The sequence below is a fragment of the Mustela lutreola genome, chromosome 13 (genome assembly GCF_030435805.1).
Source record: "Mustela lutreola isolate mMusLut2 chromosome 13, mMusLut2.pri, whole genome shotgun sequence".
NCBI lineage: Eukaryota > Metazoa > Chordata > Mammalia > Carnivora > Mustelidae > Mustela > Mustela lutreola.
Window position 1 is genome coordinate 1,938,174 of NC_081302.1, and position 7,330 is coordinate 1,945,503.

The window sequence follows — 7,330 nt, forward strand, 5'->3', positions numbered from 1 at the left end:
CCTGCCCTCCGTGGGGTTGGGGTCTTGAACCAACAAAAAGGCCGTGAAGACGATTGCAGATTAAGAGAAATTAGAGAGACGCCGTAAACAGCACCGTGTGATCTTCAACGGTTCCCGGAGTGAGGGAAGTCCAGGCAGGACATCGGGGGACAACTGCGCACAGGGGAAGATGGAGGGCCGTGATTTCCGGGGACGACAGCAGCCGGGGACGAAGGTTACCCTTGCTCCTGGCAACGCTGACGGGCTCGTAACGGTTCCAGCAGGGCGCGCACAGCCGTGCACCTCCCGGTGAACTGCGGGGGTGACCTGCGTGCTACACTGAGCTCGTGCGTGACTTTGATGGCGGTCATTCTTAAAGCAGCCACACGGACCCCGAGGAGCAAATTCTCGCACCATCTGGACAGAAGCCAGCATGAGAGCAAGGCCCCTGGGCGCACCCCCTTCTTCCAACAAGAGGTGCAGGTGTCAGGACCAGAACCCAGACAGACGGAGCCTGTGCTGTGACGTACAGCCCCACAGCCAGTGAAGTCTCACATACATATCTTGAGGCTGTGGGGTGCCTGGGGGGCTCAGTCAGTGAAGCGTCCGCCTTCAGCTCAGGTCATGATCCTGGGGTCCTGGGATGGAGTCCCGCATCGTGCTCCCTACTCTGCAGGGAGCCTGCTTCTGCCTCTGCCCCTTGCCCCCTGCTTATGCTCTTTTTGACAAAATCTCAGAAGAAAAAAAAAAAAATCTTGCGGTCAAGTGGAAAACAACAACAACGTGTCCCATTGTGTGACCCACCAGGGGCCATCAGGGCGCGAGCGAGCAGGTCCGCACACCCCGTACGGGGCCTCCCGCCATCTCAGCCCACGGGCGCAGGGAGACAGCAGAAGGTCGCCGTGGGGAGCCCGAAAGCTCGCCCTGCGAGCGCGAGGACCAGGAGCAGCACCTCCCAGCTGGAGCCCCGCGCAAGCACACCGAGCGTTAGAGTGCGAGCTCGCCCGTGTCTAGTCCTGTTTCGGGAGTTTCCCGAAATGACCCGACTGGAAACAGGCGCACACGGAAGACCACGGCAGCGTTCTCCACGCTGCTTCCGTTGCTGGCTGTCGCTGGAACCGTTAATACCAAATGACCTTTCTCTGAAGGGTATTTTAAGGAGACAAAGCAATTTTCCGTCATGTGGTTGCCATAGCGATTGGCCCTTAGAAAGGCCGGGGGAGGGTGCACGTCCGTAAGCAGCAGCCCGAGACGACTAAGGGTCGGCTAAGGCGACGGTGGGGAGCACTGGAAGCAGCACAGATCAGCGGGTTTCAAAACTCAACAAAAATGAGAAGAGAAGGGACGACTGTGGCCGGCAGGGGCGCCGTGGGGACCGGCTCCGACCCCGCCCCGGGGATGGGGGGCCGCCTGGGGAGGGCTCATCGGGGCACAGAGCCCGCAGGGTCCCAGAGGGGCTGGGGGCCGCGGCCTCCTCCTGCCTCCCAGCGAACGGTCCGCTGACTCCCAGGCTGGAGCAGGGAAGACCCCAGACAACGCGGAAAGTCACGTCGTGCCAGAGAGCAGGAGTGTACTCAAAGGAAGACACGGAGCCCACTCGCAGGGGCTTCCCTGCCGAACTCGAGAGAACGTCCCAAAGTAAACAGGGGGAGTAACAGAGCACAGCGCGGAGACCGCTGGACGGTGAGTCCGTACAGACGGGAAGTTCACGGAGGACACTTGGCTAATTTCAAAGCCCCGGCACACAAAATACTGACTGCGAAGGAGGAGAGGGGCCTGCAGAGCGGATACGCCGGGGAGGGGTCACCTTAGCCAAGTGTTCCCCGTGGCCCCGACAGCAACGGGCCACTTAACGGGACACCTGATTCACGTGACGACTCATATGAGTCCACACCAGGACTCAAGCCTGAATGGATTCATGACGATAGATTCAGACAGACCCCAAATACGGAACATTCCCCTAAGCAACTGCCCTATAACCTTCTCAAGGGACTTGTCCATAATAGCCCAGAGAAGCCCGAGGAATGTTCCAGCCTGAAACCTGAGAGTGAGACGGAAGACAGGCGGAACCAGAGCCTCTGGATACAAAGGGCCCTGGTAGGAGAATTGTCCAAATTCTGTGGGGTCCACGAATTCAGTAGTAAACTTGATATTAACTTCCTGACATTGAGAGCTGGGTTATGATTAGGTAAGACAATCTCTTTGTTCAGCAGAAATGCACGCTAGAACATAGGGGAGAAGGCCATTGTGGCAGCAATGTTCTCTGACACAGTTCAGTGGAGAAAAAACTCATACTCTAACTTGTAACTTTGCTGGAAGCTTGAGCGTGTTTCAAATAGGTTTTAAAAAGAAGGCAAATTAGGGTGCCTGGGTGGCTCAGTTGGTTAAACATCTGACTCTCGGTTTAGGCTCAGGTCATGATCTCAGGGTCATGAGATCGAGCCCCACGTGAGGCTTGACGCTGGGTGTGGAGCCTGCTTGAGGTTGATTCTCTCCCTCTGCCCTGCCCCTACTCACACTTTCTAAAATAAATGTCTTTTAAAAAGTAAAAGTAAAAAGGCAAATTACTAATATCAAAAATGAAAGCTGGGACCTCACCACCGACGCCACCGACGTTACGAGGAGGTCAATACTGGAAAACCAGAACTTTGCGCCCACGCAGTTGTTAAACGGGATGAAAAGGCCAATTCCTGGAGAGACCGGATTCACCAGAATTCGTACCTTGGGACACCAACTTTCCGAAACAGAAAGCACCAGACCCAGACAGGCTCGCTGGTGAATTGTGGAAGAAATGATATTAATTTTGTACAATCTCGTCCATAGGCCGCAGGGAGAGGGGACAGCTGCTCTCCACCTCCCGCCGGCCGTGGCAGGCTTTGCAAAGTAGAACCAAGTGTCTGGGCGAGAAAATACATGACCAAAGGGCAGAGGGTTTTCTCGCTTTTTGGAACCGAGCCAGCTCATCCAGAAGCGGAGGGCAGCCCCTCGCTGCACCCACAAGACCGACCTGTGGCCACTGGGAGTGGGCTTCACGGTGCCCCCAGGAGACCCCGCCCCAAGATCTTGTTCTTCACCTTGTCCTCACCAGTCGCCTCCACTTTACACTCGGCCCCAGGTTCCTGCCTCTCCTGTCCCCACCTGTGTCCTGTCTCTCCTTACCCAGCTTTTTTTTTTTTTTTTTTCAAGATTTTATTTGTTTATTTGACAGAGATCACAAGTAGGCAGAGAGGCAGGCAGAGAGAGAGGGAAGCAGGCTCCCTGCTGAGCAGAGCCCGATGCAGGGCTTGATCCCAGGACCCTGAGATCATGACCTGAGCCGAAGGCAGCGGCTTCACCCACGGAGCCAGCCAGGCGCTCCTCACCCAGCCTCTTGCCCAAGGTCTTCTGACTACAGCCGCCCTCTCTCTAGACACCGCTGACCCTCCTCCCCTCTCCCACTGGCGCTCCAAGCGCTGAACTATAACCCCGCTCAGGCCGGGTCTCCGTCCCATCTCCACCCGCACCCACCAGGTAGAAGGACAAGAGGGAACCTGCCACTGGGCTCACTGTTCTCCCTCTGGACTCAGGAGCACTGACCTGGGCAGGGCACGGCCCCACCCGCCTCCCTCTACCCGCCCCCCGACTCTCCAGGCCAGCAGCCGCTTAAGCGCCTGTCCTGAGTCAGGGCACCGTGTGCTCCCAACAAGCTCCTGGGGGGATGCTGGGACCCCGGGAACCACCTCGCTCGGGACCCGGGGTCCTAGACAGAGACCCCCAGCGGACCCTCCACCTCCCCCTCCGCAGCACCGTCCCAGGCTCTGTCGTAACAACAAACCGCCACATGCGCTGCACGACACAGCTGCGCTGGTTGCGCAGGTCGGGGTCTGATGTTGGCTCCCCAGGTCGGGGTCTGATGGCCCCACGCGGCCCCGCTGACAGTGCTGGGGAGGCTCCACTCCCTTTATCCGGCTTCTAGCGGCGCCGCGCTGGGGCTCGCGGTATCTCCTCCACCTGCAGGGCCAGCAGCATCACCTCTGCCTTCCCTCCACGGGCACCTCTGCCTCTGCCGTCGCCGGGGAGCCCGTGTCTCGGGCCCTGGCTGACAACCCAGGATAGTCGCCCCACCTCAAGGACCCCAAGCACGTGGCGTCTGAGACGTGACTCACGCACTCACGGGTTCTGGGGATCGGGAAGGGGACACCCCGGGGCTGTTCCTCTGCCTCTTGCCCCTCCTCTCTCCCACTGAGGAGGGAGCTTGGTCCAGAGGCTCTAGCGGTTTCACGGGTTTCTAGCCCATGCCGGGTGTCACCGTCTCCCTGGCTCCTGGCAGGAGCAGGGACACTGGTTCCCGGCTCATCGAAAGGACGGATTCCGCGCCGCTCTCAGGCAGGCTGAGACACCTCGCCCAGCGGCCCGCGGGAGGAAAGGCTGCTCCCTGCCTCCGTCCCCACGTCACCCCCACCCGCGCCACCGACGAGGCCACGAGCATCCGAGGCCACGGTTCCACACGGAGCATGCCTGGGACCCTCCCCAGTCCCGGGCCTCGGCCCGCTGCTCTGGAGTCTCTTGCTGTTTGCAGAGAGAACCACGGACATGAAGACGTGAGCACGCTCGCTCTAGTCCCGGCCGCTCTCCAGAAAGAACGCCCCCCTGGGAGGCCGACCAGCCCTCACGGCACGGCCACTCGGGGCGAACGTCATTCTAGGCGTCTACATCTAATTCCTAAAACCACTTTGGGAAGGCAAGGGATGGGGGTCCATTTTTAAAATCTATTTGCTTACAACCTGGAGAGAAGCACAAAGAGGGCATCGTCATGGGAGGGAAAGGCGAGCTCGGAGCCAAAGAAAGCCTCAGCGCTCCGGCTTCATTCGTCTGCTTTCGAAGCCTCAGCAGCAGCCTCTGTGTGGCTCGGACCCGGGGAGGGCCGTGTGCCCGGGGTGACACGCCGACACACGCAGACACACGGAGCGGGGGACGTGCTGAACTGCACCAGGCACTTAAACACAGGGGACCCAAATTAGGACTTACCAGCAAGTTCATTATCTAAAAATAAATCAGCTTTTCTGTTCTTCATCAAAAGATCAGATTATAGTGTGCGCCGCCTGACTTTCAGAATCCAGTGTTCTTATTCTCAGACAAGGGAGGACCACGGGAATTATTACATAATCCGTCAGGTACCACACAGGCCGATGACAGGGGCTTTGTGCTGCGCGGCGAGGGCTGTCGCGTGGCGTGCCCGCGGCCGGCGCGCAACAGGCCTCGGCGGCGAAGCGCAAAACCATTCTGGACGCCTGTTCCAGGTGGGACGCTCCTGCTCTGAGGCCCCATGGGCCTCCCCCACGTTCTGCACGACCCAGTGGGGTCTCTTCATCCTTCTGGGCAGCAACAAGGCCGAGAGGAGCATCCCTGGCCTGTCCCCTCACAGGACAAGGAAGGTAATGAAAACATGGGTTCCCGCGCCCCCCGCCCGCCCGTCCGGGGCAGGCCGCCAGCCCTGGGGCCCCGCGACAGATCGCTGCTGTGAGGAAGGGGGCACAGGGGAGCTTAGCCTGTTTCCACAAGACTGCTTTCCCTCGGGGGCCCACCTCAAGTCCGGGCTCCCAGGCCACCCACACGTCACACCAGCTGGCTGCGAAGTCGGGGCCGCGTTGCGACCCCCCTCGTGTTCCACAAGTTGCTAGAACAACCCGTTGAACTCGGGGAAGGACTGTACCTAACAACTGAAGTGTTATTATAACTGAAGGATGCAAATCAGAAGCAGCCAGAGGGAGAGGCGCAAGGGGCGAGGCGGAGGCCCCACAGGCCGCATCACGCCCTCCCCAGACACAAGCTGGCGGGTCAGCGACCAGGGGCGCTCAGCCCCGGCGGGTCAGCGACCAGGGACGCTCAGCCCCGGCGGGTCAGCGACCAGGGGCGCTCAGCCCCGCCCAGTGACCTGCATGGAGCGGGGCTTCTTTCTGTGGACACGACTGATGGCATTGTTGCCTGTGTGGTTGAACTCCGTTTCCAGCCCTCGTCCCCCACGAGGTCCTGCGGTCGGGGTCTCTGCTGCGCTGACTCCATCCCGAGTCATCTTGTTAGCATCGACCATCTGCCTCCTGCCCTGACTCACAGACACATGTCCAGCCCTTGAGAAGCACCAAAGGACAGAGGTCACCTCCCAGGCACCAGCAACAAAGACCAGACCTTTCCTCGGGCTAAGGCCAACTTCCTCCTTACACTGGGTTGGGGCGGGGAGCGGTACTGGTCAGGGTTCTCCAGAGAAACAGAGCCAACAGGAGATTGATTGATTCTAAAGAATTGGCTCATGTAGTCATGGAGGCGGACAGATCCCCAGATATGCCAGTGAGCTGGAGGAGCAGAGGCCATGTGTGTCAGTCTGGAGTCCAGCAGGCTCAAGGCCAGGAGAACCCACCTTTCAGTTTGGATCAAAGGCAAAAAAAAAAAGCCAATGTCTCAGTTCAAAGGCAATCAGGCAGGAAGAGTTCCCTCCTCCTCACTGGACAATCAGCCCTGCTGATCTAGCAGACCTTCAACTGATTGGATGAGGCCCGCCGACCCTGGGGTGAGCTGTCCGCTTGATTCCCGTGTTAATCTCATCCAGAAACATCTTCCCAGACACACCCAGAATTACGCTCGAGTAAATATCTGAGCCTCCTGCGCCCCAGTCAGGTTGACATCATGGGACCAGAGACCAGTGTCTCCCCTTGCCCTGAGGGACAGACTGGCCTCACCACATTGTGGGGTGAGGGAAGACTTGAGTGCGTGTGTGATCAAGTACTAACCGTGGTCATTTGCCTGTCCAGCCCCACCCACTGGCCCCCTGGGCTTCACCTGCTGCCTGGATCGGTGCAGAGCAGTCACACCTTTGTGTGTCTGCTCAACTGGATTGTTAACATGTATACACACGTGTGCACACCCACATCTGTGCACACATGCGGATGTACTGCATATACCCATGCACGTCCACACGTGTGCACACGCGCGCACCCGTGCATGTGCACACTGTGGTTATATGCACACACCTGCGTGCAGTCCCCACGTGGGCACACATGGGCACACCCATATATGTGCACACAAACACACACGTGCATGCATGGACACGTGTGTGTGCACATGTGTGTCCACACTCGTGCATGTGTGAGCTGCAATCGTGCACACATGCAGACATGTGTGTGCACGCTCATACAAGTACACACACCCATGTGTGCATTCATACCCCTGTGCACACTCGCACATAGGCCCATGCCTGCATTGTGAACACACACGTGCTTACACACGTGTGCACCTGTGCACATACGTACATGTGTGCACCTGTGTGTACATGCACACACACCCATATATACTTGCACACGTGCACTCACATGTGTTC